Source organism: Psammomys obesus, unplaced genomic scaffold (genome assembly GCF_907164565.1).
Source record: "Psammomys obesus unplaced genomic scaffold, mPsaObe1.curated_primary_1811, whole genome shotgun sequence".
Classification (NCBI taxonomy): domain Eukaryota; kingdom Metazoa; phylum Chordata; class Mammalia; order Rodentia; family Muridae; genus Psammomys; species Psammomys obesus.
Window position 1 is genome coordinate 8,278,024 of NW_026591918.1, and position 11,335 is coordinate 8,289,358.

The window sequence follows — 11,335 nt, forward strand, 5'->3', positions numbered from 1 at the left end:
CCTCTCCCCCATGCTGTCCAGCAAATGCTACTGTCACGGGGGCCATTTTACTAAAAGATGGTCGCCAGACAGCCCAAGGCTCCTTTCTGCGCCCTGCCATCTTGTTTGTAGAAATCATGCATGGCCCTGCATTCCCTCATTACTAATCCCTACTTCTCAGCTGTGGACATTTTGGACCAGGCCCCGCACAGTTTGCAACCACTTGGCAAGCTCTCTGAAGCCTAGGTGAATACAGCCATGGCCTCTGGCACTTTACACAGGCTTGCATCCACAGTGGGCAGGCTGCCTTGCCTTACCCAAGAAGGATTTTGAGGAGTCTCATGCTTTTGGCTTTATCATTTAAAATAAACTGAGGTTTCTCTATGGAAACAAGTCTTGAAGATGACTTTGCTTTATAAAGTGAGGAAGGCTTTGCCCATGAGAACAACAGCAATGATGGCCTGCGTGTCCCTCTAGCCGCGTGTAAGTATTGGTCACGTTCGGCTTGCCGGAGCTCCCTCAGTGAGGAGCACGCCTGTGCTTCCTGATGCTCCTGGCTCTGGAGGTGCTGTCCTCTGCCACCTTCCAACCCTCCCACCCCCCACCACCCAGTCCTATGTGCATAAATGGTGCACGTTTCATGGGAATCCCCTGGTTTAAAACAGTCAATGTTTTTCACATTCTTGAGATCTTGGATTGGGAGTGTAGCTCAGGGTTAGAGGCCTTGCCTCACATGTGTAAAATCCTGAGTTTGACCCCCGGCTCCTCAAAATTAAAAAGTTGATAAGGAAGGTAGGCAAATATCCTGAGTATGCAAATATTTGTGTTGCTCATTACTTCATTGCTTCATTGTTGTTGACTGACTGCTAACGTTGGAAGGAGCAGGAGGCCCCAGTGACTTTAGACGTAAAGACCTGGGGTCTCTTTTACTCCTCTCTCCTTCAGCCTGCATCAGTCAGGTTCTCGAAAGGAACAGAACAGGCAGGATGAGTGTGCATGTTAAGAGGATTTGTTAGATTGGCTCACACATACGGTCAGGGTGGTCCAACAGTCTCACACTGGAGGCTGTGAATCGGGTTGTTGCTCAGTCCATGAGTCCGGGTGTCCCAGCAATCCTAACCTGGAGCTGAGGCCTAGAGAACTCTTGGAATGCTGTTGCTCTCCAGTTCCCATGGAAGGCCAAAGAAGCTGCTTCTAAAGCAAAGGAATGCAGCAGCAACAGCATAGAATGAAGGTGAAAAGCATGTTTCTTCCTTTGTCTGGGCTCCCCCCAGCAGGTGCCACCCACATTTAGAGTGGGCCTTCCCACTCAGAATGATCTGATCAGAGGTTAAGAGCACTGTCTGCCCTTCCAAAGGTCCTGAGTTCAATTCCCAGCAACCACATGGTGGCTCACAGCCATCTATACTGAGATCTAGTGCCCTCTCCTGGCCTACAGGTGTACATGCAGACAACATTGTATAATAAATAAATAAATCTTTTTAAAAAATAATAAAATTATCTAATCAGGAAAATCACTTAAGCCTGGGCGTGATGGCTCATGCCTTTGATCCCAGCACTGGGGAGGCAGAGGCAGGTGGATCTCTGTGAGTTTAAGGACAGCCAAAGCCACACAGAGAAAAATGAAGACAAGGAAAGAAAATCAGGAGTGCCCAGAAACTTGTGTTTTCGTTGATTCTCTATGCAGTTGACAACCAAGGTTAGTTAGTTAGCCATCACACCATCTGAGCACTTCCCCACCCCGGCTTGTACCCCTCTCCTGGCCCTGTCCTCTCCTGTCCCGGTCTCCTAGCTCTTGACACCCCCGTGCTCTTCATATACTGTGCTTAGCTCCTATGCTCCTAGCCTGGTCCTTGTCTTGGTTGGTTTAAAACATGTTTATTAAGCAGGCATTCTTAGCCAGATCACGGTGAATGTCAGTGTGGAGTAGGGCAAGTGTGGTTTTAGGGAATCTGGAGCAGCCTGTTGACCATCTGATCTTCCTCATTCACATGCTAGAATTAGCTTCCACTGAGCTTGAAGGCTGAGTGGACTTGGCAACTCATTCGCATTCACAGATCCCATCAGCAACTCTTGCCTTGGTGTTGAAGAGGCAGAACTAGAGCTAGGAAGTGGTGGAGCACACCTTTAATCCCAGCACCGGGGAGGCAGTGGCAGGTGGAGCTCTGTGAGTTTGAGGCCAGCCTGGTTAATAGAAGGAGTTCCGGGACAGCCAGGGCTACATGGAAACCCTGTCTCATTAAAAGGGCTAGAGGGAAGACAGATGAAAGCATCCAGAAACTGAAGGAGGAGCCAGGGGAAGGGTGGACCCTCAAGGAAGGAGTTGCAGGCTATACCATGGCCTCTCAACTGAATGGAACTCAGTTCCAGCAGAGAATCAGGGAGATTGTGGGCTCTGGCTCAGTTTTGAAAGAACCGCAAGTGAAAATGGCCTGTGCCTATGGAGAAGAGTAAGAATGGAGTAGCTCTCACAGCATCTGCCTTTAGTGGAAGGACAGCACAGGAAATGAGCCACTGGCACTTGTTGCCAGGTGAGGGAGTTGCAGGGTGCTTGCTGGCGAGAAGAACCTTTGCAGCTTAGATGTGGCCACCCATGTGAAGGTCTCAGTGGCTGTGAAGGACAGCTCTAGGAGTTATCCTGGAAGCCTAGCAGCAAGGATCTGATTGGGAAAGATGAACTGAGCTGCACATATCAGCATCCTCCAGAAATTTCCTGAAAGTAAATCAGGACTGAAAAATAAACAAAAGCAACTGAGCAGCAAGTTTGTTCTCAAACACAGCTTTTGTCTGGAAACATCGCTTGGCAGGTAAATGCCCTTGCCATGAATGCATGACCTGAATTTTATCCCTGGAGTCCCCAGAAAAGGTGGAAAAAGAACAGAATTGTTCTCTGACCCTCACATGTGTGTCATGGCATGTGCAGACATCCCATAATAAGTAACAATTTAAAAATAAGTGAGCCTGCCCTCCCTCCCCCTTTCCTTTGCCGTGAATACTCCGTGAGTATCCAGGAAAGGACGCCTGCATTTGACTTGATCCAGATCCAGAATAATTGGTTTTTCTGTTGCTGACCATACCCGAGTGAATTAGCCGTTAATACACGCTACATTCATTGGCTCACTTCTAAGGTAGCTGAAGAGGTGTCTTATTTGAGGAATTTCGAGAGAGGATGGACTCACTGCAGTATCAGCTGGCTTCCATTTACTTAGGCATTATTAGTCCCTTTTACTGAGAGTTAGTCCTTTCTAACCAGTACTGGGAACACCAGAGCACAACAGGGAAAATGGGCTCTTGAAGAGTTTAGACTGTTAGGGGCTTAACGAAGAAAGTGTTAAAAGTGCTTCTCCATTGTTCTTCAGACAAATTGACAGGAGTTGTCAATTGTTCCTGTCCCAACATGCAGTTCGCTCTGCGCCTGCCAACTTTCTCCACCTTCTTGGTAGAGGTGAGACTTCTCCCACTTCCTGGGAGGTGCTTCAGGTGAGACGGCAGAAGTTGGGTCTTTCAATGGTAGCTTCTTGGCAGTACACTGAGTATGCCCAGATGGTCCCAACCTCTTCAAGGCTCCTACAAGCTGTGGTTGGGTAGCTGGCTTGGTGGTTTCCTTTGTACATTTAAACATTACTTGTGAAGCTTTGTTTGTATTTTGTAGCCAGTAAATTCTCCTCCTGCTTGCAATGGTCAGCTTTCCACTGCAATGACAGAAAGTCTGCACGAGGCACTTTCAAAGGAGGAACACTTTGGTGCTGGCTCCAGCTTCACAGGTTGCAGCTTGTGGTCCCTGGATCCTTGCTCTAGGCTTGTGGCAGCGCAAAGTGTGATGGTAGCAGGGGTGTGGCCAGAGCTGCTTGTCTTGTGATGGCCAGGATGCAGGGGGAGCGAGCCAACAGTTGCAGCATGCCCCTCAGGGGTACCACAGTGACAGGATTTCCTCCTGGGCCCCACCTCCTGAAGTCTCTACCGCCTCCCAGTAGTGCCTCTCAGAGACTGCAAAGGAGACTTGAGAGGATGCTCCAGACCCCTTGAAGCATTTCTCAGATTGAGCTGAGGAGACTGCCTCCTCCTGAGACTGGCAGAGGCTGGACTTGCAGCTGCTCCTAGCTGCACAATAGTACAGCTCTCACCACTGTTGGGACCCAGACAGCTGACAGCAGGGAGCAGGCTGGTGGGTAACTGAAGGAAAAGGAGGGCCCAGAGCCAGGTGTTGCCCTCCAGGTGGCAGATCTATTTCTCCGTTGCTGAGGCACCGTTTTCACCACTTCGTGCCTCCAGCCTTCCATCATGTCTTTTTGCTTCCAAGCACAGAACCTCTGAAGGAGAAATGGAGCTGGCCCTTTAAAAGGCCGCTGCTATAGGCTCTACGCCATGAGTCAGTGGATGGGTCGCCCTGGCACCAGCTGAGCCCCAGCCCACCTGTTTTTAGGTAGAGCCTCTGTAGAGTTACATGGTTCATCTAGGGTTGCCTTCCAGCCCCTGGTGTTCTTTGAGGTCCTGTCACAGAGCCGCTTCCTTGCAAAGTAATCTTTTAGATCATATTTGTTACATTCTGTCCTTTCCTCCAGCAAAAAGTACCCTCAAGTCCTGAAGGGATTGCTACTGTTACAATTGTGTTACAGCTCTGAGGGGAAAGGTCTCCCCAGTGCAAGTGTTGCAGCTCTGAAGGGAAATGTATCCTGGCAGGCCAAGGAATTCCACAAAGTCACACTGCACAACAAACCTCACTCAAGAGATTTTACTGGAAAAACACAAGAGGCAGCAGGAACCTGAGCAGAAGACAGTAGAGTTTGGGGGGCAAGGGGGCACTTTCCAGGGTGGCCTGGGATTGGTAAGATTTTGTGGCCTGATCTTGGGGAAAGCTCAGAGATTGCTGGGATTCTGTGTCCTAAGCTTGGGCTTTTTTTTTTTCTGTAGTGCAGAGCTTGAGGGGACGGAAACGGCCATTAGAGTAGTCTGGGTGAGGCGCCTGGGCACTCATGCTTAGAAGGCCTTACAATAGTGTTGCTCTGGCTTGGCAAGTGCCTTAGGCAGAAGGCACTTGTCTGTGCTCAGTGCGGATGGGAGGTGAATATTCCACAGCGCTGGGTCTTCCTCCCCACAGCCTCTTACTCTGAATCTCATCCACACCACCTTGTAACAGGCCCGGCCCTTGGAATGGAATTGGGTACGCCACCAACCACCCATCAGTGAAGATTGACTAAATAAGACATGGCTGCTATAGTCCTGCTGGGGGGGTGACAGCTGAGGATATGCTTCCAGTTCCTGTCTGGGAGATCCTGACTCCTCCCAGTTATGTGGAACTAACAGTTCATGGCTTTCTCCAGCTGGGTGAGAGAAAGGAAAGCCTGGGGAGAGCAGGCCTCACTTAGGGCAGCACTGACTTCTTCCTAGCTCACCTACTCCTCATTTGTATGAACCTTCTGTTGAAAATCATGAACTAGTAGGCGTGATGGCATGAGCCTACAATCCCATTTCTCAGGAGACTGAGACAGGCCAGCCTAGGCTACAGAGGCCTTGTCTCAGGAGAAAGAAGCAGAGGGGCAAGAGGGCATTGTGAATGGTGAGTCTGGAGTGAACCGGTGAACAAGGTTGCCCTTTCAGAAGGGCTTTCAGTTCTCAGGAGAGTTAGGCACCCACTCCCAAAGGGAAGCTGGCAACCGGGCCTTCAGGATGAGATGGGCACTCCCAACAGAGCCCACCATGGTGCCGCAGGAGAAGCTGCAAAGGCCCCAGGGAGTAAGCTGTGGTAGTGAGAAGACAAACAGCACTGCTGCCCTCCGTACACATCCTGACTAGCCCAGAGATGTCGCTGACATAGCCTTCCTCGCCTCCCTAGTGTGTTGAAGTAATTCCACAAAAAGGCAGGTGAGCACGCTACATCTTCATGTGCTCAACTTAGAGCTGGAGATCGCTCTGTTCCCCATGTGGCCTCTGATCTCCCTAAGCGGCGTCTGTCTGATGCTGAGAACATGTTTTTGCAGGTGTGCAGCTGTCAGACTGTGGGGCCATTGAAGGACACAGCTGCTTCCACTTGCCCCTTTTGTAACCGAGTGAAACCATGTGTTGCTCTGGCTGCCAGCAGGGCTCATGGGCACAGTGCCCAAGTACGCACTTATTCTTGCCTCTGCTTCCTCTTGGCTCTCCGTGCAGCAGGCCTGCCCCTGGATGGAAGGCCCCCAAAGGGTGTCATCATCTCATTTCTTCTATCTACATCATCAATGGGAAAATTGGCTTATGTCCAAGTCTGTATTTTCAAGCACCCATCAGGGGTTTCCGACTCTCTCTGTGTATGTATGCGCATGTGTGTCCATGTGACTATGCATACCCATGTGAGTGTATACTATGTGCATGTGAGTGTGTGTGTCATGCGTGGGTGTGTGTCTATGTGGTTTGCTTAGGGCACTCTGTTGCACTTGACGCATTTGGTTACCCTTGCCCTGCTCTAACTCACTGACCTTGAAACAGGTCCTTTTCACTTGTCAGCTGTGAAAGATCTTGTCTACATGTGACTGGTGAGGAAACCCGGGCATGGAAAAATGGCCACACCGATGGGGAAAGAAATGGCAGAGCTAACATCTGCCCGAGGCCCTACTGTCGTCCTGTTTCAGGCTTTGCTGTCCTTCCCCAGCATCTCTGTTCATCCAAGTTCTGCTGTAGCTGAGTTGACAAAGGACAGGGAACCAGGGACACAAACACTTAGCAGCTTTTGGTTCAGTCCAAGCTTAACAGTTAAGTAGTCAAACAGAAAATGAAACAAATCATTTCTTAAAATTTATGTGTGCATATATGTAGTATGTGTTTGTGCACATATGTATAGATGGCGGCTTGAATGAAAATGGTCCCCATAGACCCACAGGGAGCGACACTGATTAGGACATGTGGCCTCACTGGAGGAAGTGTGTCACTGGGGCTGGCCAGGCCCAGTGTCATTTCTCTCTTTCCGAGGCTTGCCATTGCAGGTGGAGAACTCTCAGCTACCTCTCTGTGTCTGCCTTCATGCCCCATGCTCCCTGCCATGAGGACAGTCCACCAAACCTCTGAACCTGTAAGGCAGCCCCAGTGAAAAGCTTTCCTTTTTAAAAGTCGTCGTGGGCATGGCATCTCTTCACAGCAGTAGAGCCCTAACCAAGACACCGTATGTGCAGAGGCGTGGGGCCAGTGCCTAGCGTGTGGCTCTTCCCTTAGATTTTGAGACACGCTCTCCCCCTGAACCAAGAGCTCAGCGGTTGGCTGGAATGGCTGGCCAGTGAGTTCTGAGAGCTGCCTTTCTTTGCCCCTCTCTGGCTGCTTACCTCCTTACACCCCCAGGTCTGGGTTGTAAACAGCCATTACCATGTCTGCACAGCAGACACTGTCAATTGAGCCATCTCCTTAGTACTCTGTTCTGCCCCACTGCACATTTGTGTGCGCGCGCGCACGCACGCACACACACACACACCCCTTTTATTTTTATATTTATTTATTTTTGAAACAGAATCTCACTATGTAACCCAGGCTGGTTTTGAACTCATGGTCTTCCTGCCTTAGCCTCCCCGGTGCTGGGATTACAGGAATATGCTGCCATGCTGGTTCTCATATGGTTCTTATATCAGTTTTTCTGGTATCCTTGACATTGCAAAATCCCCTTAATCCAGGACACATTTTGTTGATGAATATCTCATTTTTGGCTTCTTCTTGAACTGGTTCTTAGGGTGTTCTCTAGAGCCCCAGAATCAGGTACTGTATAACCTCCACACCACACATCTTTTCCCTGCTCTTTCTCACTAGAACCTTGCAATGGTCCTTTCTTTGCTCTCACCTCCTGGCCTCTGTGTTCCCATCATGTTCCCCTCCTTTCTTCCTAGACACCTGATTTCTTTCTCCCTTGAGAATTAGAAAGGCAGGTATCAGGGACCTCTCGCAAAGTGCTTGAGACATAGCCCAGATCCCCTTCCCCTTTATCCTGTCATGTTCTGTGTCTTTGAACTAGGCACTCAGTTCTCCAAGCCTCAGTTTACTCATCTAAAATGGTCCTGACAGCCCCTGCTCCTGTGGGGTGGCAAGACTAAATGAAAGCCTGTGGGTTGCACTGGCAGGGCACCAACGTCTGGCCTAGTGGAGTTTGGTCAGTGGAATTAGAAATCTGCTCAAAGAGCCACAGAGAAGGGTCTCCAGGAGTGTTAGCAGAACCTCTTCCGCCTCCCACTACCCACCTCAGTCCAATCCACAGGAGAGGCCTACCTGTAATTGAGGGGTTTTCTCAGTGAAAATATTTCTTTCCCTTTCTTTTGAAGCAAGTTATAAAGAGGAAATGAAGCCCTTTTGGCCAAGCTGGTCCTGAAGATGTTTTGAAGGGTGAGGACATGGAGCTGAGAGCCAGGCAACTAGAGCAGAGGCTGAGGCAAACACCAGCAACCACACTTGCGGAACTGAAGCCATGGCTTCCAGGGAGGGCCTCAGCTGCCAGTGGCTGTGCCTTTCCCACACAGCCCAGGCCTCCCCTGAGGACAAGAAGGATGTCCCAGAAGCTTGCTGAGTGATTTTCAGCAATTTGAGAAATGGCCTCAGCTGGTTGGTGAGATGTTTCTGTTGCCTTAGATTAAACTAGACAGGAAATGAGGCACCTGGCGAAGGGAGAGAAGGTGGCTTTGTCCAGGAAGGCCAGCTGCTGTGAATGGCTTCTGAAGAAAATGGAGAGGCTTGAGAGGGCTCTGTGCAGGCTGTGGCATCCTCTTGACTGGCAGCCCATGAGGACATTCTTGTATGCGAGGACATTGTTGTATGCAGGCTTGTTCAGTAACTAGTAATTGTCAGGGGCTTTGCTTTCAGCCTACCCCATAGGTTGGTCCAGAAATGTGGTGGTTTTGTTTGTTTGTTTGTCTTGTTTTTCGAGACATAGTTTCGAGACATAGTAGCCCTGGCTGTCCTGGACTCCCTTTATAGACCAGGATGGCCTTGAACTCACAGAGATCCACCTACCTCTGCCTCCTTAGTTCTGGAATTAAAGGCGTGTGCCACCACGCCCAGCTCTCAGAAATGTGTTTAAGTTTTCTTTTTAACCATAAAACAAAACAAACAAAAAGCAAAGCAAAAGATGAAAACCACTGTCTCCTGAGTCAGCCTCTCAGGAGAACCCTGTAAACTGTACTTTTCTCTACTGTCTTTCCCTGCACTGGGTGAAGCTTCAGCCTAATTGGCGCTCTACTTCTAGAACAATGGTTCTCAATGTGTGGGTCGTGACCCCTCGGGGGTCAAACAACCCTTTCATGGAGATCACCTATGACCATTGGAAAACACAAATATTTGCATTATGATTCATAACAGTAACAGAATTGCAGTTAGGAGGTAGCAACGAAACTTCATGATTGGGAGTCACTGCATGCGGAACTGTATAGAGAGTGCAGCATGAGGAAGGGTGGGTACCACTGGGCTAGAACATCTGCTGTCCAGAGAGTGCTCTCGTGAGGGTGACTCCCGTGTCTGTTCCCGGAAGAGACATGTTCTGTCCCCATTAGGACTCCTACCCAGGAGGGGAACAGCAGACCCGTCTGGTCCTGAAACTGATCTTTGGTGAGGTGTGAGGTTGACATTCGGTGTCTAGAACATGTTCTGGTTAGTGAAGTCCAGTTTCTACGCAGGTCTCCAATGCTTGGTTATTATTGTTCCGAAGCCATGGTGAAACTAGGTGTGGGGCCCACACTTGTAACCTCAGCACTTGGGTAGATGAGCAGGAAGTTTGGCGATAGCCTGGGCTACAGAGTGAGCACAAAAAACAAACAAAGGAGAATCACTGTCGTGGCCCAGGGGAGTCAGGGTTGAGCAGTCCCTTAGTGGTGGGATGGGGCATTGGGCTGTACACTCCAAGCCCAGGCAATGGTCAGTATTAAGTGGGACATCATGTAGCCTATCTTTAGGCCAGCCAACAGCAGAACCAGGAAATCCCACAGGGACCATGGAGTTTGGTGTCTCTTACCGAAGAAGTGAGCAGCCAAGACCTGGGTTTGTAGACTCCCTGACTTCTCCGCCACAGGCAGCTGGGGCTCTGGTGGAGACGCTCAAGCACTGAGGGTGTGTTGCTTCTCCGTAAGCAATTTCTCCAGGTGTCAATACAATCATGAGTACGTGGTGCTTCCCTCAGAGGATGTGATGCCGGATGAGGAACTAGGGAGCAAAAGCTGCCTGGTAAACAGAAGAAACGAACAGCTGAGACCATGTCTCTGTCCCCTCCTTCCCTGGAGCAAGGTGGCCTCCATTAGCAAGCGGCTTTCAGAATGGACCATCTCATGCCTTCATTTTCCTAGCAACAGACCAGGGGTAGCCCCTTAGGATTGAACCTTGTTTTTGTAGTGTTCACAAGTGCTTGGGTATTCAGGGTGTGTGTGCCTGGTCTGTGTGTGGAATCCAAGGTCTTGCCAAGTCACTTCCGGCTGAGACCTGCAGTGGGCTTTGGTACGGACAGACCATAAGTATGACTCTGGGCCCCAGCTCTGCCCTTTCCTCTCCATGACCTTAAAGAGTTGATTCAAATTTTCTCAAGCCTCAGCATGTCATCTATCCAAATCCTATGGGTTTTGATTTTTAACTTTTGATCAAAATAATAAAAGTTTAAAAGGTCAAACATGCAGCAAGGATTCGAATATGAAAACAGCAGCTTCTGACCAGCACCACAGGCTCCCTCTGCTTCCAGTTCTCTTGTCCACATCTTTTTTTTATTTATTTAAAAAATATATATTTATTTTATGTGTAAGTGCTCTATCTGCATGTTTGTCTGCAGGCCAGAAGAGGGCATCACATCACACCATAGATAGCTGTGATCCAACATGTGGTTTCTGGGAATTGAACTCAGGACCTCCGGAAGAACAAACAGGGCTCTTAACCACAGGACCCCACGTCACCTCTTTCTGTGTTGCCATTTCCTGCTTTTCTACCTTTAGAACCCAGCCTTCTGTCTGTGAACAGGAGCTCTGGTGGCCGCCTCCCCCCATGCCCACCTCATCTTTTCCGGGTCGTGTATGTTATAGGTGAAATTGGTGTTCAGTGTTTATATGTTAAAAGCTATTGTATGTGAACATTGTTCTCTACTAAAGCAAAAGTAGGCTTCTAGTCCCTCTCTGTCACAATCCTTTGTTTTCCCATAGCTGGGTTATTATTTGTTTGTTAAAACAGGGTTTCAGTGTGTAGCCCTAACAGGATTGATTCAGGCTAGCCTAAAGCTCATGGCAAACCATTCTCTGCTTCCTGAATGCTAGATTAGATCATGTACTAGTTTTGTGTGTGTGTGTGTTTGGTACATGCGTGTATGCGTTCATGTGGTGTGTATGTGTATGAGTGTATAAAACAGGGTCTCATGCTATAGGCCAAGCTGTCTTGGCACTATGAA